At 44.2% G+C, this 27,518-nt stretch overlaps 1 protein-coding gene across 1 annotated transcript in view; it reads left to right on the forward strand.

Moving 5' to 3' along the window:
• ALK (ALK receptor tyrosine kinase) overlaps positions 1–27,518 on the forward strand; it is a 775,334-nt gene that overhangs the window by 116,705 nt on the left and 631,111 nt on the right. The window lies entirely within an intron of this gene.

The raw sequence follows: 27,518 nt of genomic DNA on the forward strand, positions 1-27,518 counted from the left end.
GCGCAGTGTGCTGGCTGCAGCGTGCTGGCCGTGGCGGCCATTGGAGGTTGTGAACCAACGGCAAAGGAAGACCTTTCTCTCTGTCTCTCTCTCTCACTGTCCACTCTGCCTGTCCAAAAAAAAAAAAAAAAAGTGCTTATGGAAGGGATCTCAACCTCATCCTACTAAAGTTCCCTCCATTGTGTTTCCTTCTCAAGCAACTTCTGTGTCTCATGCTCTTAAGTTACAAAGGAGGAGCAAAAATCTGTCCTCTCTGCCTCTTGGTCACTTTTACAATCCAACTGTAGACCCCAGCCCTATACAAATATGAATGCTCCTCATTTGTGTGGCACTTGATAACTCCTGTTAAAACTCATCTTGGGGCTGGTGCTGTGGTTCAGTGGGTTAAAGCCCCAGCCTGCAGTGCTGGTGGCCCATATGGGTGCTGGTTTGAGTTCCAGCTGCTCCTCTTCTGATCCAGCTCTCTGCTATGGCCTGGGAAAGCACTACAAGATGGCCCAAGTCCTTGGGCCCCTGCATCTGTGTGGGAGACCTGGAAGAAGCTCCTGGCTCCTGGCTTTGGATCGGCGTAGCTCTGGCCGTTGTGGTCATTTGGGGAGTGAACCAGCAGAATGGAAGACCTCTCTCTCTCTCTGTCTCTGTCTCTCTGTCTCTGTTTCTCTCTCTCCCTATAACTATCTTTCAAATAAATAAAATAATTCTTTAAAAAAAAACTCATTTCTTTAAACTTTGTAGTAGTCTCCTTGGGCTGCCATGACATAATGACACAAACTAACTGGCTTAAACACAGCTGTTTATTTGCTCACACTTCTGGAAGCTAGAAATCCAACATCAAGGGCTGTTAGGATTGGTTTTGTGGAGGCCCTCCTCCCTGGCTCATGCTTGGCCACCATCTTGCTGTGTCCTCACATGGCTTTTCCTCTGTGAGTGGAGAGTACGTGGGGTGGGGGGGTGGGAGGGGACCGAGAGAGACAGAGTGGGAGAGGGAGTGGGAGAGAGAGAGTGTGTGTGGTATGTGTGTGTGTGAGAGAGAGAATGTGAACGAACACCAGAGCTCTAATATTCCTTCCTCTTATCAGGACACCAATCCTACCAGATTAGGGCTCCCACCATTTAACCTTAACTCCCTTCCTGAAGGTCCTGTCTCCAAATACAGTCGTATTGGAGGCTAAAGCTTCAACCTATGAATTTTGGGAGGAAACAGTTCAGTTTATAAAAGACCTTTACTATAAGGCCCAGGAGATGGTTATGGCCAGCGTCGTGATTGTCATTTTATTAATGGATCTGGGGCTCTGAAAGTTCACACAGCTTACACAAAGTTGCCAGGCTGGTGGTGAATGTTGAAACTAGGAATAGAACCTCAGTTTTCTGCCTCTTCCCCTAACCTCTTACCATTGTTCTCCCAGGGCCAATGGAAATCATCCCCAACTAGATAATAGTCTTTTCGCAGCCCTTACCTGTTTGACAACATTTGGTAACATTGATACATGCCCACTGATGTTTTTAACAATGACATCTCTGAGGATACAGAGGAAAAGCAAACTCAGTTTCTCTTATACTGTTACCCAGTGATCAACACGGAACACTTCTGTGACCTCTGGTCACCAAGATTTCTCCCCACTAGCATCAGTCAGTAAGCTGTGTGGTAGACACCAGCTGTGTGTCCTCTGATTCAGTTCAATTCTGACTGCGTCTACCCAGAGAGCATCAAACCGCAGGTTGAAGACTCAGTCTCACTAGACATCTCCCAGTTGTAAGCAATACTTTGTCACCTGTACTTCTTACTAAATGGCTATACTCTGGGGTTCCCACTACTCCCTCCTTGGGTTTGATTGATTTCCTACAGTAGCTCACAGAGCTCAGGGAGATACATTGCTTGTATTCACTGGTTTATTAAAAAGGGTTTTATGAAGGATAAAGATGAAGAAATGGAAAATATTCATGGGGCAATGCACATGGGAAGGGATGTGAAGCTGTGGTGCCATCCAGAAGCTCTTGAACTCTGTTTTTCTGAGTTGTTATTGGTGCTTCGTTACTCAGGCATTGTTGATTAAATCAGTGGTCAGTGTGATCGGCTCTCCTGCAGCCCTGTCGTCCTGAAGCGGGGGAGGGTGGGGCTGAAAGTCCCAAACTTCTAATCATGCCTTGGTCTTTCCAGTGACCAACCCCCATCCCAAAGCTGCCTAGGAACAGCCAGGCATCAGCCAGATCATTAGTGTACAAAACGACACTTAGAACTTTGGAGACTGCAAGCGTTTTAGGAGTTGTATGCCAGAAAGCTGCAGGAAGATCATCTTGACAGCATCACAGTTCTCCTTTTTGTCTGCATCACCTTTTAAAGAAAAACTTATTTATTTATTTGATAGGCAGAGTTATGGAGAAAGAGGGCGAGACAGAGGGAGAGAGAGAAGTGTCTGCTGGTTCACTCCCCAAATGGCCGCAACAACCGGGGCCAAACCAGGCCAAAGCTAGGAACCTGAAATTCCATCTTGGTCTCCAATGTGGGTGGCAGGGGAGCAAGTACTTGGATCATCTTTCACTGCTCTCTTAGGTGCATTAGGCAGGATCTGAATCAAAAGTGGGGTAGCTGAGACTCAAACTGGTGCTCATATGGGATGCTGGAATTGTAGGCTGTGGCTTAAACTACTGTGGCACAACACTGGCCCACTGTGTCACCTTTTTAACCCATATATACTCATTAGACTCAGTTTTAATGAGTACACTGGAATATAAAGTCCATGGACTTGCTAAGTTCTTCAAAATGTATGATTTGGGAGAATTCCAAAGGCGTGGGCAAAGATACTACAGGATATAAATAGGTAGCCTTCAGACTAATTCTTTCCCCATAAGGCTGGACTAACAGCACTTTGCTGCGCTCTTCACAAACAATTGGCCAAAGTTAATGCTCTTTGTAACTTATTGGCCTGATGTACTATGAAATAATCATTTAAATTCAGGACACAACAGCAAGAGATACATCAAAATCCTCACTGAGCCTGTGTTCTGACTGCAACTGCGGTGGAGGGATGGGTATCATTGGGATTTCACACACTTTTCCAAATGGCCTGCATCCCAAAATATCAAGAGAAAAGGCTGTTAGAAATTATGGTTCCAGTCAAATACATCAGCAAAAGGTAGCCTCCTCTTGCTCTTAAGCTTTCTCACTGAAAGGGAAGGTCTATAATGAAAATTAATAAATTCAGATCGGGGCCAGCACTGTGGCATAGTGAGTAAAGCTGCCACCTGCAGTGCTGGTATCCCATATATGTGTCAGTTCAAGTCCTGGCTGCTCCACTTCCAATCCAGCTCTCTGCTGTGGCCTGGGAAAGCAGTGGAAGATGGCCCACGTCCTTGGGCCCCTGCTCCCACATGGGAGACTCAGAGGAGGCTCTTCAGATCAGCACAGCTCTGACCGTTGTGGCCAGTTGTGGGGTGAACCAGCAGATGGAAGACCTCTCTCTCTCTCTCTCAGTGTCTCTCTCTCCCTCCCTCGCAGTAACTCTGCCTTTCAAATAAATAATCTTAAAAAATAATAAAGTCAGACTAAGTGTAGTTCACATGCAACTATTCCATGTAATCACTCATTCCTTCATATCTTCCTCATTCCAGAAAAACTTCAAAATGTCTTGGTGCTTTCCTGCTTGCCATTGGAGTGGCATTCAGCAAACCACTGATTCCTAATTCTCAGTCTAATGGAAATACTAACACCCACCTTGTAAGTCTGTTTGGTGGAGCAAAGAAGATACTACATGGAAAATCAAAGCACAACATGGCACATAGAGGGACCCAATTAGCAGTAGCCATTATTTTTTTAATATAATGTTATTATTATTTTTTTTGACAGGCAGAGTGGACAGTGAGAGAAAGAGACAGAGAGGAGAAAGGTCTTCCTTTGCCGTTGGTTCACCCTCCAGTGGCCGCCGCGGCCGGCGTGCTGCGGCTGGCGCACCGTGCTGATCCGAAGCCAGGGGCCAGGTGCTTCTCCTGGTCTCCCATGCGGGTGCAGGGCCCAAGCACTTGGGCCATCCTCCACTGCACTCCCTGGCCACAGCAGAGAGCTGGCCTGGAAGAGGGGCAACCAGGACAGAATCCAGTGCCCCAACCGGGACTAGAACCCAGTGTGCCGGTGCCGCAAGGCGGAGGATTAGCCTATTGAGCTGCAGCGCCGGCCAGTGGCCATTCTTTTAAAATGGGATTGTGCTGCATGATATGCTTGTGTTTATAGAACCCTGTAGAAGAAAATATCCCTCCTATATACGCTTTTACTTTAAAAGTCTCATGTTCTTGGGTGCAGTTCTGCTTCTATGTAAAGTTTGCACTTCGCTGGTGTCATCAATAAGGGACTCATTATTTCTTTGGTTTGGTGAAGCAATCCCTGGAAAGGCATTAGGATTTGGGAATGGCAGGTGATTATGGATGGAGCTAAATTATTTACTTCATCAAAGTGTCTCTGGGCTTTATCATGCAGGCCTGTCAGAGGAAGCTGTACATAAAGATGAATAATGGTCCCTTTAACTCAGGGATCTGAAAGGTCACTGGGGCCGTGGCAGACATATAAAGTTGTGTTTGCTGCATCCATCAAGATGCAATTGTGTATGGATGTGATGCATGGCAGGCAACACTGGAGTGGACTTCTGCTTTCCACTTTGTATTCTGTTCGTGCTGGGCTGCCATGTGCAGAGGCAGTGACCAGACCTCTGGAGGCCAGAATCCTGGTATTTACACCGCTATTTGCAGACACTCCCTCCTATGGGGGAGCACACGGGGCAGCAGTTTGGAGAGTGGACTGGTGGGTGGAGGGGAATTGTGTGTCTGTTTTTCCGGCTGATAGGTATCCTGCACCTGAGCTCACTCTTCATCTCCCTGGGATCTAGGAAATTGGTGGAACAAGAGAAAAAAATGAGGCAAAGTGACTAATGCCATGAGACACACCCCAGTGGGGGTCAGTTCACCTGGTTTCAGGTTTGTTGGCCTAAGAAGGAGGGACTGACTCCCACCAAGACCTTGGGGGTCCAGAGCCTCATAGAGGTCATGTGACTTCTCTGAGAGCCAGATGCCTTTTTGGATGAGACCACCTTTCTCCTCTCCTCCTTCATTGGAGACACCAGCCAAATGTGTGCCACTGTGGGTGACTCATTTCCTGATCTGGGCCCAATATCTCTGTAATCCAAACTCAAGTCACATTTGCCACATATTCATCACACATGGTTTTTTTTCTAAGAGGTACTTAGTAGTTTTTTCTCTTTCTTTTTTTTTAAGATTTATTTATTCATTTGAAAGTCAGAGTTACACAGAGAGAGAAGGAGAGGCAGAGAGGAGAGGCAGGGTCGGGGGGGTCTTCCATCTGCTGGTTCACTCCCCAGATGGCTGCAACAGCTGGGGCTGTGCCAATCGGAAACCAAGAGCCAGGAGCTTCTTCCAGGTCTCCCACGCAGGTGCAGGGGCCCAAGCACTTGGGCCATCTTGTACTGCTTTCCCAGGCCAGAGCAGAGAGTGGATCAGAAGTGGAGCAGCCGGGACTCGAACTGGCGCCCATATGGGATGCCGTCACTGGAGGCAGAGGCTTTACCCACTATGTCACAGCACCAGCCCCAGTAGTCTTTTCAAATGGACTAATTTTTAAATTTCAGTCTATTTATTTTGAAAGAAGAAACCTTATATAGTTCTAGTAAATGAATGCAAGAAAAAAGAATGGGTAAAATGAAAACCAAACATTGAGATTAAATGCTTTCCTAGATGCTTTGGCTTAATCAATGTCCCTAAGCCTGAAGCTTGCCTTCTTTTTGTTCAATGTTAGGCAAGTGGCAGACAACTGGTAAAGACAACAGTAGCACCCAACTAAGACTTACTCTTTGAGGCACTCAGCAAGGTTTAAAGGAGCTGAAACAAAGAACATTCTGACAAAGTGATTTAATGTTATTTAATAATCCATCATTGTATCACCCAAAGTATTTCCTGGACCATCTAAAATCAGATGCTATACCAACCGTGGTATGAGTTTTATACTTTGGGGAAAACTACACTAGGAACCTTTATTATTATTCCTCATGATGACCCAGTCAACAATTTATATTTCCCTTTTCACTCCTATTACTTAGTTGGTGACCTGCATTAATCTGGTATTTATTTGAAACATCTAAACAGCACTTCAAAAAACTTCCAGGTGATGGGGCTGCTGCTTGTGACAGTAGCGTCCTATATTGGAGTCTTGGTTTGAGTGCCAGCTGCTCTGCCTCCTATCCAGCTCCATGCTTAGAAGCCTGGGAAATTAACAGATGATGGCCTAAGTGCTTGGGCACCTGCCACCCATGTGGAAGAACTGATAAGAATTCTTGGGTTCTGGCTTTGGTCTGGCCCAGCCCTGGCTATTGTGGTCATTTGAGGGATGAACCAGCGGATGGAAAGACACTCTCTCTCTGTCTCTCCTTATCTCCCAGTCACTCTGCCTTTCAAATAAACAAAAAAAATATCTTAGTTCCAGGTGCTAATTAAAAACCATTGACACTTTCACTCAGCAAATTACCAAAGTCTGGAGCCAGGCCAGTGAGCAAGTTCCTGAGACTCCCTCTGGCCACCCTCCTGGCACATGGTAAGCACTTGAGCACAGGGCCCTCCCTGGCGGAAGGAAGCCTCCTTGCTCTCTTCCGGAGGGTTGCCGCCATTCCAGTGAGTGATGCTTAGGGACAGATGCAAAATCGATAGCACAAGACTCACATGGCTCGGTTATCTTGAATTCTTTTTCATTCAGCCTCCCTTGATGCTTTCAGATGAGAGTCTGGGGAGAGATTCATCTCCTCCATTGTTTCTTATTATAGCACTGGTGTAGCCACAGGGACAAGGATGACAGATCTTTCTAGTTTGTTGTGGGATAGGAAAGATGAGCTCTTTGTAGCACCTGACAACGTGTTGTAAGGACCCAAAGTGCTATTTGTGGGTTTTAAAAAAAATCAAAGTTTTAATTGTCACCTCCAGTCTGCCCAATTGTAAATCCTTTCTGAGGATGGCTCCCAAGTGATGTTTGAAAGTGCTCTAAGTGGTAGGGTTTTCCGAGGTCTGTTTAATGAAGTTGGTGTGTGTGTGTGTGTGTGTGTGTGTTTTCCCTGGCAGTTGTGTAACACAGACTGAGATGATTTTCTTCCCGCATCTCTCCCACCTTGGAACTCAGAGACCATTTGTGACTCCCTCTTATGGTTTTCTGTTTTTAGTCATCCAGAAGTGACCCCTTTGTCATGCCTGGATATTCCCCATACAGTGAGAATAACTGTAGTGAATCTGACCTTTTTCATGATGTCACAGTTTCTCAGCATCCCCCTGGGAGACTTTAGGTTCACATCTCTCTTTTTTTCTACCAGCCCTGGTGTTCTGGGAAGGATCTAGAAGTGCTCATCTTGCTCAGATTAAAAATCCGTCAGATGAGGACATGGAAAAACAGCCTCATTTTAGACCTCAGTAAAATCATCTTCCCCTTCTCCACAGGAGTGTGTTCCAGGACTCCCAGTGAATTCCTACCTGGGAACAGGACTGAACCCATCATAAAATTTCAACTTCTCACTTAAAAGAAAGCATGTTACAGATTCCTCTTGGCCTATCCATGCCAGCATCATTGCTCTTTGACCTTTTGGACCATTATGAACTAAAACATAGATTACTTGAAACAAAGCACTAAGACACCAGGACAGTTGCTCTGATAACTAAGATGGCTACTAAGTGACTACCTAAGTAGGTAGTGCCTACAGCATGGATATTGTGGACAAAGGAATGATCCCTGTCCCAGGCAGGATGGAGTGGGGTGGCACAAGACTTCATCATACCACTCGGACAGTGTGAATTTAAAACTGGTTTATTTCTGAAATTTTCCATGTAGTATTTTTGGACTGTGGGTGACTGCAAGTAACTGAAACCATAGAAAGCAAAACCAGGACTAGGAGTAGATGACTGTACAGCCCTAAGTTTCCAGCCGCTCTGTAATCTTCAATGAAGTTTGTACTCGCCCCAAACAGCCTGAAGCTCATCTTCAAATTCTAAATTTTTTTTAAATATTTATTTTATTTATTTGAAAGAGTTACAGATAGAGGTAGAGGTAGAGAGAGAGAGAGGTCTTCCATCTGCTGGTTCACTCCCCAGATGGTCGCAACGGCCAGAGCTGTGCCGATCCAAAGCCAGAAGCCAGGAGCTTCTTCCGGGTCTACCACGTAGATGTAGGGGCCCAAGGACTTAGGCCATCTTGTACTGATTTCCCAGGCCATAGCAGAGAACTGGATCAGAAGAGGAGCAGCTGGGACTAGAACCGGCACTTCAGGCCAGGGCTTTAACCCACTGCACCACAGTGCCAGCCCCCAAATTCTGATTGTTTAACAGTAGGATCTACAGTCAGTTTCCATTTTTCTGTAGTGCCCCTTACATTCTGTCTCATCTTTTTTCTAAGTTATTTACTTCCTTTTCCTTTATTTTATATAAAACACTGTTAGTGTTTCTCGAGAGCTGTTAAGAAGCTGTTCTTGGGCCTTTGCCATTCCACTTTCCTCCTTCCAAGAGCAGCAAGAATGGATACAATGCCCATGTGACCAGGTGCTTTAAGCCATTTCATTCACCTTGCTCTAACTCTTTACCTTAGCCTTTAAACCTCCCTGAAGCATCAGGGCTTTCCATATGGTATCACAGCTGGAAGCCAAGGTGTAACAAGACCCTGGGATTTTTATTTAAATATCTGGATATTTAAAAGCTCCTCAAACTTTGCTACTTAAGCATGAAGTTATAGAGGTTCCTCTTTTTGCCTGTGTTGTCTCAGTGGGCATGTATGTGTGTGCATGCACACAGATACACACTGGCACCCCTCCGTTTCACCTTCTCACTCACATGGACATGCCTGTTCACTGTGCCCAGTTCCTTATCATTTGAGGTCTGTAACCTCATTTGGTATTTCTGTCCATGTAACCCAACAACATGAACATGGTGCTCATATTGGAGAGTGCATCAGAGATGAAGAGACAGGGACAGAGATGGGAGAGGCTAGCAGCCCAATATATAGTCAGGCCATCTGGGGGGTGGGGGAGGGTGGTCATAGGGATGAGCATGCTCTCGGAGTTGCTGCTTTATGTAGGGCTTTAGTCTCACTGCCCTTGATGTGGTGATGATGCCTTGACAGTTACTTCAGCTGCCCCAACACTGGGGTGGGCACTACATTGTCTTCATTTCAAACGTGATGAATCTAAAAAACAGAGAGGGTTAAGCCTATTTCCCATGTTGGGATTGGTGAGCCTGCACCCGTACCCCTAGCAGTACTTTAAACCAACACTGTTATGCCTCCAGAACATGGAAGGCAGCAGAGGTAGAGTGCCCCTGTTGGCCCCCAGGTAAGTGAGCTATTAGCTCCGTAGCCTCCCTGAACTTCTGTTGCTGTATCTGCTGCATGCAGACACCACCCTGGCCTTAACTTACAGGGTTATGGTCCTACGCTGCTCGTGAGGTGAGGGAATGAGAGTTTCTGTGATCTAAAGAACGCTAGACAAATGCAAGGCTTCAGAGACAAATCCATCCCCGACATTCAGGTCTGCTCTGGTTCTCGGAGATCTCATTAGTTTCTAGTAGAACACAGTGGCATCAAGGGGGACCGAGGGTGGCTGCCCCGTCCCCAGCTGAGACCTCCCTTTTCCTTGTCTGGGGGACCAGTGGCAGCAGGCAGGCACCTTTCACTTTCACTTGGAAATGCATCATTGGTCAGCTCTTGGTGGATGAGATTACTGGTCTGAAAATGTTCTAAATGCCAGCTTTACAGATAGGCAGTCTTTTACATTTTGTGAAGCAGTAATGAGGGGAAAAAAAGAGATTTAGTTTTCCTGGTTTGCCTCTGAGTATTGCCTAATTGTCTTGAAAAACAATTGACTTGGTGTTTCTTACTTGGCTTCTAATACTAAGCATACATATATTATGTCTCCCAGCTTACTTCTCTATTTACCATTGTTGCTTGGGGAAGGTTCATTTGTTCTCAGTCTACAAGTCAGTTGTTTTTTTCCCCACGAAAATTCTTCCTTTAAGGGACACTGAGGCTGAGCCCATATACACACAAGGGGAGATAGAGAACTGTGTGATTTACTGAGGCACAAACCCATCAAATAATTTCAACTCCACCCTCAGACCTCCAGGCTTGGAATCTCATTATCTATCTACATTATTGTCTTCAATCTACATTCACTATGTAGACGACCAAGACAATGTTTATTCTACACGAATAAATCAACCCTGGTGCAGTCAATTTATTTCCTTTAGTAGGATGAAAAGACAATTTCCCCTTGATGGATCTGACCAAACATCAGCAATCCAAATTAATGGTTAAGCAGGTGAGGACCAGCACCCTGATGGCCCAATGCTGTTTTTCTCTCTAAACAGACTCAGACATGGTTAAAACTTTCTATTCAATTTTCCACACCTTGACTATGAAGAATACCCCAAACATAATCATGGACTTGTGCAAACAACCAATTACTGTTTTACGAAGTTAATAACCAAGTGCTGGTCATTTAATTATTATTAAACCACCAGTTGAATTCAAGCAAATAAGAGTTTGCTTGACTATTTTCAGCTTTTCAATAATAGCTTGTGGGACTGCAATCTCTTTTGGCCTATTCCATGCCCAAATCTGCTGCCTAATGAGCTAAGTTGTTCAGATCTTCCTGCTAATGGAGTCGTGGCAATGGCAGATTCCTTTGGTCTCAGCTATGTGGACAATTGCCCAAATTACCACTTTGTTTTGCTGGCAGAGACCCAGCTCATTGAGAATGAGTATCTCCCTGAAGTTGCTTTAAAAAAAGATTTGGCATTTAATAAAGGCAATTCCTTACTGGTAACGGTTCAAGCCATTTAGATAATTAAGAAAGAATTCTTCTGAATGCATCTTAACTATTTTTCAGAGTTTCTTATATTTTTAAAATTTCATTTGGGTTATTCGCATATTTACAGGAAACAGAGAAACTGAATTTAGGCCAGAATATATGGTTTGAGGATCAGTGTAGAGGGAATGGCTGTAACTGTCTAAAATATGTCTTGGACTTTCATTTTGAAGTCCAACCTCTGCCTGCTTCTCCTCATTGTTGTTAAAATCCATAACTACTGGCTGGCGCCGTGGCTCAATAGGCTAATCCTCTGCCTGCGGCGCTGGGTCACCGGGTTCTAGTCCCGGTTGGGGCGCCGGATTCTGTCCCGGTTGCCCCTCTTCCAGGCCAGCTCTCTGCTGTGGCCAGGGAGTGCAGTGGAGGATGGCCCAAGTGCTTGGGCCCTGCACCTCATGGGAGACCAGGAGAAGCACCTGGCTCCTGGCTTCGCGGCGCGGCAGCCATTGGAGGGTGAACCAACGGCAAAGGAAGACCTTTCTCTCTGTCTCTCTCTCTCTCTCTCACTGTCCACTCTGCCTGTCCAAAAAAAAAAAAAAAAAAAAAAAAAACACAACTACTAAGCAAACAAATTAGTTCCAGTGTTTTTTTTTTTTTAAAGATTTATTTATTTATTTGGAAAATAGAGTTACAGAGAGAGAGAAGGAGATGTAGAGAGAGATTTTCCATCTGCTGGTTCACTCCCAAATGGCTGTAACAGCCAGGGCTGTGCCAGGAGGAAACCAGGAGCCAGGAGCTTCTTCCTGGTCTCCCACATGGGTGAAGGCTCAGGGACTTGAGCCATCTTCCGCTGCTTTCCCAGGCACAATAGCAGAGAGCCGGATTGGAAGTGGAGCAGCCAGGACTGGAACCAGCACCCACATGAGGTGCCAGCACTGCAGGCCACAGCTTAACCTGGTGCACCATAGTGCAGGCACCAGTTTCAGTGTTTTGTTTCACTACCCTTTTCTAGTGTAGGGACAAGGGAATAGAATAGTGTCTAAAAATCACATTGGCGGAGGGAGATGGGCAAACCCCAAATCCTAAGTATTCTACCAGCTAGGTAATCAGCCTCTGAATCCAGAATTGGTGGTTGAGGATTTTCCTCCTTTTCTCTCTCTGTAAGACCATGGAGTTCATGGACTGGCTCACTGAAATCAACTGTGAAGCTTTCTCCTGTAGTTCAATCTTCATACTTCACTGAGCTTAAGTGGGTGACTATTTTGGGAGACATGTGTGGGTTTCTTATGTGACTGAGCAAAACATATTTAATCTTAATTAGGCTTGGTGGATTTTATTTTTGTTTTGGCATTTAAATCAGCATTTGAACAGAACTATGTTCTTTGATAGTATAGTTTAATTTACATAACTTAAGGTAGGTTTTAAGTTGGAATCTGTTGTTATCATCATTAGCTTTATTATTTATGTACTTCTAAATCTAGGGGTTAAGAATTTGTTAACTCTCATTTCCCAAACTGATTTACCCCATGATTGCATTGCAGTGCTGTGCTGGATAGAATATTGATGCAGGAGTCAAGTGGCCTGGGATTCTAGATGGACTCTTCAATAAATAATTGTGATTCCATGCTGCGATTTCTCAGCCTTGATTTCAATATGAAATGGCGGATAATTCTCGATAATTTCTAGGGACTCCTGTAACTGGTAACTTTCATGGTTTGTATGCCCCTAGTAAATGAAGAGATTTATTTCTTTCTTCCTGGAAAAAGAAGGAAGTCAGCAGGGAGGCAGGAAGGGAAAAGAGAAGGCAAAAGCGAGGAATAGCAGCCAGTTTCTATTGAAGTAGTTGTGTGGCTCCTAGGATCCTTGAAAGACTGAAGGTAGCACAGTGATAGCATACACAACACACAGTGCTGGCAAAACCTGTGCATCTTGGAGCCGAATTCACAATCATTAAAAGCACATGAGGAAATGGAAGCGTTGCTCACTGCAGGTAGAAACTGGAATACTCTCATTTTTTAATGAAACAGTCTCTGGGACTGAGCGATAGATGACTAGTCATTGAGCTTAAAAAATTCTATGTGTTTTTCAAATTAGGTGCAATGAAGGGGAACTGCAAATTGGGAAAGCAAATGGCTTATTGTTTCCCATGTTTCTTGTTTTCTTCACTTACTCTTGGTGGGAGACATTTTGCCTATCATCTGCTGGCTATGATATACCATTTTTCGTTCCCCCCGCCCCCATCGGTCAGGTGGGGGAGGGGTATGCCTGGGCTCCATGATCTTCCCTTACTTGAAGCTTCTAACTAACTCTTTTGCCATCTGAAGCGGCCTTGGCACCTGCACTTCCCTGGGAAAAGAGAAAGCTGCATATACATTTAGAGGCTGCTCTGCCCTTGCTCTGATCTGGGCCTGCTTGATTTTGGTCAGGGGAACAGTGCACAGGGGAGCCATCAGGCAGGAGAGAAGAGCATGGGCACACCTTTGTCACCACACATTGGAGATGCCAAATGTCTAAGCTGGGAGTTACTCCAACCCCCAAAATTGTCTTGCTCAGGACCTAGGGGCCCCATACCATGGGGGAAGCTGGGGTTCTTTCTCTCTGCCTGTATTCCTTTGGGGTCAGAGAGGGTAGAGTTGAGCCTAATGGGCTCTCTTTGGGCCTCAAAGAGCCTGCTGATAAAGCTATGTAGGAAACCTGAATGCTTTCAGACCTTGGCCCTTCTGAAAGCTCTCCTTGTTGCCATCACTTCTCACCAGGAAAGCTGGGATCCCTAATCCCAGTTACTAAGGGGTAGGGAGGAAGGTGGTTGTAGAGGGTTGTAAGCCAGAAGTTGTCTGTCTCTGTCAACCAGCTGTTCCTAAGGAGAATCCTATTCTGCAGCAACATCTTTTCTGCAGACAGCTGAACTCTATCTCCAACTCACTTTTAGATAATCACTTTAGATGGCTTCTGCAATAAATAAAAGCAACGAATGGCTCAGGCTCCTTGCCTGAGCTCTAGAAAATGCTGGGGACAATGGAGGTACATGGAAAATCTTCTCTGCCCAGAGATTCGCGAAGGTCTGCCTAACCCTGGGACCCTTGCTTTGCCCAGCATGTTGGTGGCTGGACCTCCTCATGTTCTTCTGTGAACTAAATCCTGCTGCCTGTCAGCCGGGGTGCTCTGCGCCACCTCTCATCATTACACTCAGTGTAAGTATCACCTCTTTTGTGAGATGCCCCCATCCTGGGCTAACACCATCTGAGAGCGCTGAATGTACTACACTGAGCTGCAGTCACTGCTGTGTATAGTTCCTTCTCCTGTGTGGAGGCAGGGGCTTTGTCCTACCCCAGACCTTAATGGAGCTCAATGCCTGCACAGAGAGAAAATTCTGAACACAAATGCTCTGTCTGTTTAGATGAATGGATGAGATACTGGCCCTGGGCAAAGTTGGCATTGTGCTTTTGTGGGGGAGGGCATTTTTCACTTTCTCAGAAAAGCCAAATGTGATTTGTTGATTATAGCCCAACATTATATCTCTTTTTCACCTTGAAGTCTTTTTTATTATGATTTTAAAATCCATGTATTTATTACTTTAGCTCTTTTGGTAACTATTCACTCAAAGAAACTACCAAGGTTCTTAGAGTAATGCATGACCATTCTTTCCAACCTATCTCTTCCCTACAGCCCCATTCTGAACCATTGCAGTGTCCAACTGGTGCCCTGCATGGATATCAATGAATTATTCAGAGTTTTGTCTTTTACATTGGACGAGCAGTCCTTGAAAATGTGTCATCTTCAGTCAAAAAGAAGTAGGAAAAAATGATAGAGAATAATGCTATGGAAAGTCTTCTTGGTTTCTGGTAATCTGGCTGGTGAGAAAAACCACAGCAAAAAATACTGCATTGGTGCATCCATGGGGCCTGATTTCAGGCATTTTCAAGCCCCCACATCTCACTGATTTCTCACAACAGTTCTGTGCAGTAGGTGGAGCAAACTTCTATTCCCATTGAAAAGTAATAAAATGGAGACTCAGAAAGGTTCAACAGCTTATTCAGATTCTCCTGGGTGGTGAGTACTGGGGTAGAGATAGAGCCAGGCCCTCTGACTGAACAGTTTTCCAGCTGCTACACCAGATGGCCTCCCCTTTCTCTCCCTGTTTCCCTTTCTTTCAGGGAAACTCTCCAGAAAGGTCAGAATCTTTTATCTGTAAGACTTAGTTTTCAGTGTACACTTTAAAGTATTATTCTCCCTGGGAGTGGGAACAAAGGCTTCCCCACCTGAGTGGGATTGGGAAGATAAAAGGAGTCCTTGGGGTCGTTGTCTTCCTAATGTTCAATGTCCATGGAGGTAGGGCAGGTTCTATATTGTACATTAGCTAGCAACTTGTAAAACATGGTCAAGGACTGCCTTGCCATTCTTCCCCAGAGCTTCACCACATTCTTAATCTATGAAAGTACACTTGCTAGAAAGAGCTGGACATTAGAAGCAGGAATTCCTGTAGTTTGTAATGGGAAGATTAAATTCTCCATATGATCAGGTATTGCTTAACAATGTGAATATGTTCTAAAAAATGTGCCATTCAATGATTTTGCTGTTGTACGAACACAACAGAGTGCACTTACACGAACTAAGATGACTACACAATGTCAACACGCAATATAATCCAGTGAGAGCACTGTCACATACGTGATCCATCATTGACCAAGACACCACTGTGTAGCACATGTCTTTATTTTTTTAAAAGATTTATTTATTTTGCTTGAAAGCCAGAGTTACACAAAGAGAGAGGGAGAGGCAGAGAGAGAGAGAGAGAGAGAGAAAGGTCTTCCATCTGCTGGTTCACTCCCCAGATGGCTGCAACAGCCGGAACTGCCTGATCTGAAGCCAGGAGCCAGGAGCTTCCTCCAGGTCCCCCACACGGTTGCAGGGGCCCAAGGACCTGAGCCATCCTCTACTGCTTTCCAAGGCCACAGCAGAGAGCTGGATTGGAAGTGGAGCAGCCGGGACTCAAACTGGTGCCCACATGAGATGCTGGCACTCTAGGCAGCAGCATTACCCGCTACCCCACAGTGCCGGACCCCATGTCTTTATTTTCTATCCAGCATAGATTCTCTCCACCTCATGTGTACTTTCTAAATCTTGACGAATGACTCACATTGCAACAGTATTTGAAACTAGAAATTTCCAACCACATTGGAAAAGAATTCAAAATTCCTTAGGCTTCTCTTTGAGATGTACGTGAGTAATTTTGTCCCTGTGAGTGAATCTATAGCTGGAGGTACTTTGCTATCCTACAATGGAAAGAAACTGGTAAAGGTACTAATTTAATAACGGAGCACTTAAAATGCTTTCATACATATACTCAGAAAGGGAGTCATTGCCCAGGTATTGCCGAAATGATGGCAGTTGTTTCCCTTTTGGATTTAGACTTCTGGGTGTGTATAGTGATTAGCTAATGTGATAAAGGCCACTGATAAGTATGAAGAAACCACTCCTTGATAGCAACACCAATGCAGTGCTCACCTTTAAGATACCCAATCACTAACTCTTGGGCAGCTTGACCAGGCTCTAGGGCTTGCTTACTCATCAGGGAGACCTGGAGTCCTTGTCTGCCATCAGTGGCCCTACCCACTCATTTTTGTCTTCCCTTGCACCTTTTGGATGGCTATGGCTAAAGCTTTTACTTGACCTAAATTTTTGGGCCAGTGACTACATGAAAAATAAGTCTGGTGCTTTGGTGAAAGTTACAAACTGACATTTCTCTTTGTGTGTGTGTGTGTGAGTGTATTCACTCAACAACTGTTTGAGCACCTTCTTTTTTACATGTACATAGAGAATAGTAACAACAAAGCCCCAATTTAAGGAAATATAAAAAAAATCTAGTAGTAGACAAATAGCTAGGCAAAATATCAGTTTGTTCATTCAGCAGATACCTGGTGAGCACTATCTCTCTGCCTTAAGGGAGCCTACGGTCCAGAAGGGGAAAGAGACATTGAACAAGCAAATGACTAAGGAGTAATAAGTGGTTTTATAGGGGAAGAAGATACTCTGGGATCTTATAGCCAGGGTCACTGCTCTAATAGACTAGATCTTGAGGAAGATTCAAAGGTGATAAATATAATTGGGGATGGAAGAGCAGAGATTAGGGGATGCTTCAATGGAAAGAATATGAAGAATATATCTTTGAAAGATCAACACCAAAGAGCAGGGGAAGAACATTTTTAGTAGAGGAAATAGTGTAAGAAAGGCAAGGGAGTGGGAAGTATGGCGTGTGCTTAAGAAAGAGTGACCTGGACTGGTTGGAATGCACATGTAGGTAAAAGAGTTTAAAGAACGTATTAATAAAGAGTTTTAAATTTATTTCCAAAATCCTTAAAAAATGATTCAAATGTAAACGGATACTGATAGGTATGAAGAATTTGTCTGCTAGCCTGAAGAGATGTCAGATACTAATCTAAAGAGATGTTAACAGAACACTAGTGTATACCTCCATATGCCTTTCTAATTCTCAACATTTTGTCATTTTCTCTCTTGATAGAAATAGATAGTATATGTCTATATATGTAAAACAGGCCTCTGCAATTATTTTGCTATGTTGTATTTGAACCATTTGATAGTAAGATGTGGTCATCATGACCTGTATATCTACTAAAATCAAGCAAACAGGATTTTATTTGCATTCAACTCTAATACATAAAAGAAGACTAAAGGTAGCTCACCCCCAAGTTCCATTATCATGCACTGTGCCCCCCACCGGTAGTCCCATTTCCACCTGCATCTTTTGGAGCCTTGAAATGAACAGCTGCGGAATAGCCAGGTTGCTTGGAGAAGAGAAACAAGTTTAAACAACTCCAAAGTCATTCCCAGTCTCTGCTGGGTTGAAGCAGATAGGGCCATCTGTGCTTTCTGCTCATATCTCAGGACCTGAAAGAAAATATTCTCCGAGGCTTAGGAGAAAATGACATAAAATGAATCCATTCTGCTGTCAGAGATCATAATGAAACCAGAGACAAAGTACAAAATCAATTCATTCTTATTATAATTTTCAGATTGCCATCTTCCCGTTTGTTCAGATGCAGGTCTGATGGCTCAAATTGGTCTTTGGAATATTTAAGGAGCTTTTTTGGTTCCTTAATATTGGCTTATCAGTTTCAGTAATTTTACCACCCAGAGTGAAATTGGCTGCTAACGTTTGGAGGAAATCCTGGCTGTATTTTTTTGTAAGTTTTGCTGATCATCACTCACCAGGCTACAGTAAATGTGCCTCTGCCTTATTAGGAAGACTGCCGAGGAGACTGGACACTTTATCACAAACCACTGGTCCTTCTAGAAGCCTTTCCCCAACAGAGAGAGCCTTTGTGAGGCATTTATCTATTTTCTCCCTACATAATACCTTAGATCTCTTGTTTAGAGGAAGTCGTCTCATTTGGCTGTTAGGATAAAAGTGAAAACTCAGGCCTACAAGAGATTATTTTATTCCTCCTTAAAGGCCATGTGTGTCAGCCTCATAGAGAGAGATTAAGAAAGCAGAAAAAAAGGATGACTAAGTTTGAAGACAATTGTCAGCTTCATCCTATTATTCTTGTGTGCAAACAAATGGTGTATGCACCTATGATCCTTTTATAATGGTTTATTTTGGTTAAAAAGATAATATATATTGCTTTTAAGATAATTTAAAAGTACAGAAGAAAATACTTGTCCATAATTCTATCAACCAAAGATTACTATTAATAATTTCCTGTTTTTTAAAAAAATCAGTCTTTATGAGTTTAATACAGAGTTGAGAATATACTTCATATAAAACTTTTAGAATGATGTTTTCACTTAGCATTAAACTCCGCAAAATTATCTTTGCTAGAGGCAACAAGATAACCTATCTTGTGGATGTGCCATAATTTACTTTACCATTTCTTATTTCAGGCAGCTAGTTTGCTTCCTAGTTTTATTTGAGTTTTTTTTTTTTCTTATGAAGATTGTGGCAATGAATATGCTTATGTAAAAAAGCTTTTATGTGTAGACTAGATCATTTTCTTGGGATGGATTTCAATAAGTTAAATTCCTGGGTCAAAAGGTAGGCGCATTTTAAAGGCTATCTATATTTGCCTTCAGAGAGTTTTAAAAAAATGCTCTCCCAGAACAATTTATACTCCCACCAGCAGTGTATAAGAATGCTTATCTCACTGAACACTTGCCAGAACTGAATATTACTTTAAAAATATATTTTAATTTGATAGGTAAAGAAAAAATGTCATCTTATTTTAAATTGCAATTCTTTGCTTATAGTGAGATTGAGCAATTTTTCATGTTTGTCAGCCATTTGTGTGTGTGTGAATTTTCTGTTACTGTCTGTGGTCCTTTTACCTAATAATCTTAGTGTTTTTTTTTTTTTTTTCTAATTATTTGAGTGATAGGAGTAACCTGCTGTCTACTGTGGTTGTTTTAAGTTTTGCCTATATAAAATCTTTTGCAATATTTTAATGTGATGCTAATACTTCACCCAGCCACATTTTTCTCTCTTTGTCTTTTAACCCTTTTTATTGATTTTAAAAATATTCCTTTGAACAGCAAAGTGACAGAGAAGAGAAACAGAGAGACACAGATCTTCTATCCATTCAATCACTCTCTAAATAGCTCCAACAGCCAGGTTTGGGTCAGGGCAAAGATAAGAATGAGGAACTGTCACCCAAGTCTCCCACCTGGGTGACAGGGGCCCAAGTACTTGAGTCATCATCTGTTGCCTCTCCAGGCACATCAGCAGGAAGCTGGATATGAAGTGCAGCAGTTGGGACTCCAACCAGAGCTCTGATAAGGGAAGCCAGGGTCACAAGCAACTGCAGCTTTACCCACTGTGCCGCAGTGTTAGCCCCCTTTTATTGACTCTAATCTTGGAAAGTCCTTTCTTATTTAGAGATGTGTGAAATACCATTTGGTATTTCTGCTGAGTTTTGCAGTGGATTGGCTCTGTTCTATTTTGGTACATGCTTTGGTACATGCAAAAATGCATTTTTTCCCAGATAGTTGACCAGTGGCTATAGCAGTAATCAATATCAGTCCTCCCTGTGAAACTGAGATACTCCATTTATCACCTATCCATTTCTTATGTAGACCTGAGTCTGTTTCTCAAGTCCCTATTTGGTCCCACAGATTCATTTTTGTGTCAGCACAACACTTGTTAAGAATTAAAGCTTAGGCCGGTGCCGCGGCTCACTAGGCTAATCCTCCGCCTAGCGGCGCCGGCACACCGGGTTCTAGTCCCGGTTGGGGCGCCGGATTCTGTCCCGGTTGCCCCTCTTCCAGGCCAGCTCTCTGATGTGGCCAGGGAGTGCAGTGGAGGATGGCCCAAGTACTTGGGCCCTGCACCCCATGGGAGACCAGGAAAAGCACCTGGCTCCTGGCTCCTGCCATCAGATCAGTGCGGTGCGCCAGCCGCAGCGCACCGGCCATTGGAGGGTGAACCAACGGCAAAAGGAAGACCTTTCTCTCTGTCTCTCTCTCTCACTGTCCACTCTGCCTGTTAAAAAAAAAAAAAAAAAGAAAGAAAGAAAGAAAAATAATTCTAAAAAAAAAAAAGAATTAAAGCTTAATAAAGTACCCAGATGTATTATAAAAGAACCCCCATTCCTCCATTAATTTTATCAAGAAAGGTTAAAACTACTTTTTAACAATTTTTTGGTAACAGAGGAACTTTAGAACAATTTTTTAAGTTCTAAAGAAATCCTATTCATGGTTAGAACTGTTTAAACTTATACATGATCTCAATCTTTTCCAAGGCTACAACTTTTATTTCATGAGTCATGTTATCAAGATTTCTGATTCACATCCATGGAAAACACTACATACTGCTCTTCAGATCATTTAGTGCATCTGAACCACCCAGAGAGAATTCTGAAATGGAATGTTTCAGATTCCCTAGAATTTAAATTATTAAAGTATCATTAATGACAAATGGTCTCTGTGCCTATACTGGACAAAGCATAACAATCGGTTGAATATAAGTAAATGGATGGATGGGTGGATAAGATTCAAGCTGTACCCAGTCCAAGTCAGGTGAGGACCCTTGACAAACAAACGATCTAGCAAGAGACTTGTCCAGAGACCCTGGAGGTCTTCAGAGGTGGAGCCAGATCCAAATTCACATCTCTTGAGCTCTAGAGCCTTTGCCATAACTGGCTCCTACTCTGCAGAGGTCTAACATATAGGATCTTAAAGAAAGAAGATCATTTCTTCTATCCCAAAGGCAATGTGTCAGAAACAGCATAGACGACATTTAAGAAACAGAGTCCAGGCCGGCGCTGCGGCTCACTAGGCTAATCCTCCACCTTGCGGCGCCGGCACACTGGGTTCTAGTCCCAGTTGGGGCGCCGGATTCTGTCCCGGTTGCCCCTCTTCCAGGCCAGCTCTCTGCTGTGGCCAAGGAGTGCAGTGGAGGATGGCCCAAGTGCTTGGGCCCTGCACCCCATGGGAGACCAGGCTAAGTACCTGGCTCCGGCCATCGGATCAGCGCGGTGCGCTGGCCGCGGCAGCCATTGGAGGGTGAACCAATGGCAAAGGAAGACCTTTCTCTCTGTCTCTTTCTCTCACTGTCCACTCTGCCTGTCAAAAAAATAAAAATAATAATAATAAAAAGAAACAGAGTCCACTGATGATTATTTACCTTTGAAAAGATCCACAGGAATCATCTTTTCCCTATGTTCTCTAGAAGGAGTTTCACTGTCTTGGGACACAAAGGAGTCAACTGATATGGACTGAGGATAAGAGGGGTTCATACAGATGACTGTTTTTTGAAAAAAGGATCACTTATTAATTTGAAAGTGAGAAAGAGAGAGGGTAAGAGAGAGAGGGAGAGAGAGTGAGCCATCTTCCATTTGCTGGTTCACTCCCTGGATGGTAACATTCAGAGCTGAGGCAGGCCAAAGCCAATAGCCAGGAGCTTTATCCAGGTATCTCATGTGGGTGCAGGGGCACAAACATTTGGGCCATCTTCTGCTTTTCCAAGGCCGTTAGCAGGGAGCTGGATCAGAAGTGGAGCAGCTGGGACACCAACCATGCCCTTATGGGATGCCAGTGATACAGGTAGTGGCTTTACCCATTGTGCCACAGCACTAGCCCCTAGATTAACATCTTTAAGCCCAGTCCCTATCAAGTGAGATTGGATAGACATGTCTCTTGGAGTCTTGACCTTGCATCTACTCTGAACAAGAGCGATCCTGTTTGGATCTATTTTCCACTCAGCTACTTTCCATCCCTACAAGATAGTCTAATTATGGCTGATGCAGGGCTGTGAACTGTGGTTTACTCTTCTTTTAAAAAACGACATTCATGTTGCTGTAACAATTTCTTAGCTGCAAATATTAGAGATTCCTTCCCCAGAGCCCCAGACACTTTGCAAATATGATCTCATTAACCTACACACCAACCCTCTGTGGTAGGTCAGCCGTCTTGACGTTATTCAGTTATTGAATTATGCGACCAGAAAGTCATCTCTGCAGAGCTGCTCGCCAGCTGGGGATGGGCTCAGGATGAACATAGAATCTTAGAACTGGGCAAGGCCAAGCTCACCAGACTTGACATTCTCATTTCATAAACAGGAAACTGAGGCCTACAGTAGCCATGTTTAACCCCAAGGTTCTCAACCATGGCTATATGTTATTATTACCTGGGAAGCTTTTGAAAACATACCATTGTCCCAGCCCCATGCTAGGCTAATTTAATCAGAGTCTCTGAGATCTCCACGCATTGATGCTGTCGCTCCCCCTCTTCGTGGAGGAGCGACACTGAACCCTGCCTAGGCTTCATATCCGAGTCACGGCACCATTATGTCGCTCCCCCTCTTCATGGAGGAACGACACAGGACCCTGCGCTGTTCTTTTTGTCTGCTCGGCCCTCCCCGGGTTTGCTGCTGGTTCTTCCCGGGTTGGCTACCAACCCTTCCACCTCCGTGGAAGGGCGGTTCCCCCTAGCCACTTTCCCCACTTCCGCAGGGGAGCGGCACACCGCCGGCCGGCTCTCTCGGGGGCTGCACAGGTGTTCCTTCAGATAGATGTTCTCTCAGATGTTCCTGGTGCATGTTGTCTCTCTCCTCCTTTATAGTCCTCTTCCACCAGTCCCAACTCTGCTACCCACACGCCGAGTACGCTGCTCTCCTCCAATCAGGAGCAGCTCCTGCAGCTTGTCAAGTTGGTGAAAGGCAGCTGGGTAGAAGCTGTTTGCTCCTCTCCCAGCGCCATATTGCGGGAGAGCAGATGCATAGAATAAGTCTTAATTCCAGTAACTTAGTCTAGTCCGAGTTGCTCCCAGTTGCTCCCCACAGATGCCTTTATAGGCTTCTTAAGTGATTCTGATGTATAGCTGGATAAAGGCAGACCCAGAAACCTGTTTGTCTACCACTGCCTAGAGCTTTATCCACCGCTTCACATTATTATTCCCCATACAGTGTGATTTACATCAGGCGTTCTTGAGGTCTTAATCCAGCCAACATCTTTCATATAGGAAATTTTGAGGGGTGGGTACTTTCTTAGCTTTTCACTTCATTTCATCAGCAGAGGCACATTGTAAAGCAGTGGTTCACTCCCTGGATGTAACACGAGGGTGATGTTACTGGGTGATTCTGCCAAGCCAGTCAACTCGCTAGATCACTGGACAAAATCCATCAGATCAGTTGGTTGGCTGATTTAACCATTCCGGATATAATGGCCCACCTGGTTGGCCAAGTTTGGTCATTACTTTTCTAGACCTTGCCTTTTACAGGGAGGTGTGATGATACTTATTTTTTGTCATATGCTCAGTGCTAGGGCACACTAGAGAGACTGTCAACATTAGGTCTATATAAAATTATATGAAATCATGTCCTCTGGCATTATATGGATTAGACATTCTAGAGTTCCCTACAGTACAAGTGAGTGGGTGCTTGAGAAATGACACAAGTGATGGTCACACTGCCTTGGCATATTGCAGTGACCTAGACTCAGGTGAAACAGTTGGGTGTGTACACACACACACACACACTCAACGTGCCAGTATGGAGCATGGCTTTAGAGTTGGCTGTTCCCGGTTGCCCCCCTTCCAGGCCAGCTCTATGCTATGGCCCGGGAGTTCAGTGGAGGATGGCCCAAAGTCCTTGGGCCCTGCACCCCATGGGAGACCAGGAGAAGCACCTGGCTCCTGCTATCGGATCAGCGTGGTGCGCCGGCCACAGTGCGCCGGCTGCGGCGGCCATTGGAGGGTGAACCAACGGCAAAGGAAGACCTTTCTCTCTGTCTCTCTCTCTCACTGTCCACTCTGCCTGTCAAAAAAAAAAAATAGAGTTGGCTGTTTACAAAACTTGGCTAAAGTGGAGAGTTGGGGAAGAAATAACCAATCTATTCACCCTTTTACCTTCAGAAAAAAATAGCCAAGTAGAAAGTAGAATTGATCAGAGAACTAGAAACATAAATAATACAAAGCTTTGTCTGAGAATGTTACTTTTTAGGCTTTATATAAGGTACAGTTATCATGGATCTCTCAGCTCCTATTCCTTAGTCCTGTGGATCCTAGAGCTAACACCCTTTGATGCTGGAACTTGAGTTCACTAATGTCCCTCAGCTTGGGAGTTCTGTCTGCCCGCCCCCTTCAGCTCAATTACCTTTGATGATCAGTCAGTCACATCAGGGTCCTCTGAGGATCTTTGCTATGTTCCCAGTAATCTGAGTATGGCTCTGTTTGCCTCTGAAACTACTATCTCTTGTTCAGGTGCTGGATTCTTGCCTACCTCCCTCATTTTTTCCTTTTCTTACTCGTCCAAGCACCTGTACGAGCTCGAAGTTCTCCACGTGCCAGGAGTTCTGCTTCTGCATCACACAGGCAGTAAAAATGGAAAGAGAATGACAGTGATGGAACCTCCTATTCCTAATGGAAGGCTGTTAGGGTCTGTAGAGGCCTCTCCGGTTTTGGCACCTAGAAAGACTCTTTCCTTCCCTGACTAGGAATGCTGTGTTATTCATGCACTGGAACACCTCCCCACTTCCTGCCTTTCGTGAAATTCTAACCCTTCTTGTCAAGAAACCTGTCATGACAGGTGCTATGGCTACAAGGCCAGACCATGACCTACCTCACGAGATGCTCAGCAACTACTGCATGGCTCCTTTATCCAAACTGCTGCTCCAAAGCCAGATGGCTGCACAGGCTAACACAATTCTCTCTGTTGCCACTAAAGACAGGTCACAGGCTAAAGACCAGACAGAGGTTCTGAGGCAGGTCTCTTATCAACCATAATCACTGCATGCTTTCAAAAGCTCTCTTGATATTTTAGACAGCCTTGAAGCCTGAAGCAAATGATGATGTGTTTCCATTCCCACAACCATGCTTACATGCCATGCCTAGCCAGCATTTTAATAGACTAACGCTTTCAATAAATTCTAACAGATTCCAATCTCACTATAATGGGATCACTATTCACCGAGGAGTTCCAGGAGGATCACTGGTGATTCTGACTCCATTCTTTGGTCGGGGGCATTGTTGGTTATTTAGTCTCACCCATTTTTCAGCATCACTTCCTGCCTTACCCTCAAAGAACTACAAAAGGTTCTCCCTTATGGAACCCACCCTACTCACAGTTCTGTATTTGCACACTTGCTTCTTTCTCTCAGTGGAATGTCTTCCCCATTCTCTTTCTGACTATTCTCACTCACCTTTCAAAACTCCAACCATAGGTCAGCTTCCTGGTAAAGCCTTCCCCAAACCATCCTCTTTCTCTGTGTCTGAGTGCCTTTAGAATGCACCCTTCCTGCTGATCTGCTTATTGTGTTGCTTTGAGCTAGGAAAAAGCCTGCTGTGCACAGTATGGGTCCCTTGAACGTTTTGGCACAGTATATAAATTTGAAAGCAGGGGCTAGCGTTGTGGCATAGTGAGGAAAGTCACTTTCTGTCACACTGGTATCCCATATGGGTACCAGTTTGAATCTTGGCTGATCTACTTCCAATCCAGTTCCCTGCTTATAGCCTGGGAAATATCAGCAGAAGGTAGCCCAAGTGCTTGGGTGCTTGTCATCCATGTGGGAGACCCAAATGAAGCTCTAGGTTCCTAACTTTGACCTGGTTCAGCCCTGGCCATTGCAGCCACTTGGGAAGTAAATGTGCAAATGGAAGATCTCTCTCTCTCTCTCTCTCTCTCTCTCTGAAACTCTTTCAAATAAATAAATAAATATTTTTAAAAAATTTGAATGCAAAGTAGTGAACATGGGCCTTGGATTGTCCTGTTACTTTGGGCTCAATCATGCAAAAGAATGTTAAGTGTCCTGGGGAGGGAGGCCCTGATTAATTTATCTTCATACTCTTCACCCAGCACCTCACACTGTGTTTAGGACATAATGGGTACATAACGTTGTATGTGTATTCTACACTTATGAAGCTGGATTACAGTGGTGCTGATGTGCTTTACCTTAAAATGATTATTTGCTTGGGTTAGATGGAATCAGATAAAGAACAGGTAGGAAACTGGACTTCAGGAGAATTTTCTGCTGAGTGGGCTTCCACCCCCTTTTAACAGCTTCTAGGGGAAACCTCAGAGCGTCTGGATGTGCAAACTCAACAATGGGCTTTGGACTCCCAATATTGAGACTCTGATCTCTTCGGCTCTGGGACATGTGTAATTCACCTTTGTACTCTAGTTTCCTGGCCCAGTGCGGCACACAAGTGGTGCTGTATAAATATTTACTGGATGAATGACCATGTAGCAATCTCTACACCATCCAGAGAAGCCCTCAAGTACCATCTCTCTTAGCACACATTTTGGTTTAACATCGATCATTGTGGATGCCATCTCCTCTCTCAGAGAAGTTATTTGTTCAAATGCAACTAGTTTGCCTTTGGATTGTCCTCTAAAAAAGAATCCCTGATGGCTGTGCTGCTGCTTTGGTTAATGGAATAAGGTAGTTTCCATTTTCATATTGTTGGAAACTGCCACTTGTGTTGGTTCATGAGTAATGGTCACAGCTGAGGGAGGAGCCCTTGTCCTTTCAGGGCTGTGCAGATGTCTGATAATGTAAGGGGGAGAAATAAAAGATTGGATGGGAAAAGGTGGGGAAAAATCTAACCTAGCCAAAGAAAACGAATATGAAAAAATACTTCTCCAAGGGATATAAAAATCGTGGCATTCATCATTAAAAAGAAAAGCATCAATCATTCTCAGTCTCATTTTATTTTCATTGTGTGCATGAGTGAAGGCGCCAAGTGAAAATGACAATGGTGAATAACTTTTAAAAGCTACTTTATCCAGGAACAGTGAATAAGAAAGATATTTAGTTCCAACCTTGCAGATAGGGTGAAAAAAAAAAAAGACCCTATCAACTCTAAAACATTTTCCCCTGAGTGGATGCAATTTCTCTGAGTCTTTCCTATGCTTCTGAACATCAAGGGACTAGGAAAGGCAGTCAGAACTCACAGAGGAGGGACTGGAGACAGGCAGGGTGGGGCCGGGGGTGGTTCATGGCTTCAGATCTTACTAAAGTCATTTTTCTATTGTAGGAATCATTTTCGCCCCATCTGCTTTCTTTCTGCGTCTTTGTCTTGAAGCCTGTACAAATTTGCATGCTTTGCTTCTTGTTTTATACATCTTCCCAAATCACATGGACTACAACCTGTGTCCCTCTCTTCTGTTAATATAAGGTCGTGGGAAAGGTTATGGACAAATGGAACTTTTGTAAATCTAATCATATTTCACACATACTCAGAAGC

This window comes from Oryctolagus cuniculus, chromosome 2 (assembly GCF_964237555.1).
Source record: "Oryctolagus cuniculus chromosome 2, mOryCun1.1, whole genome shotgun sequence".
Lineage (NCBI taxonomy): Eukaryota > Metazoa > Chordata > Mammalia > Lagomorpha > Leporidae > Oryctolagus > Oryctolagus cuniculus.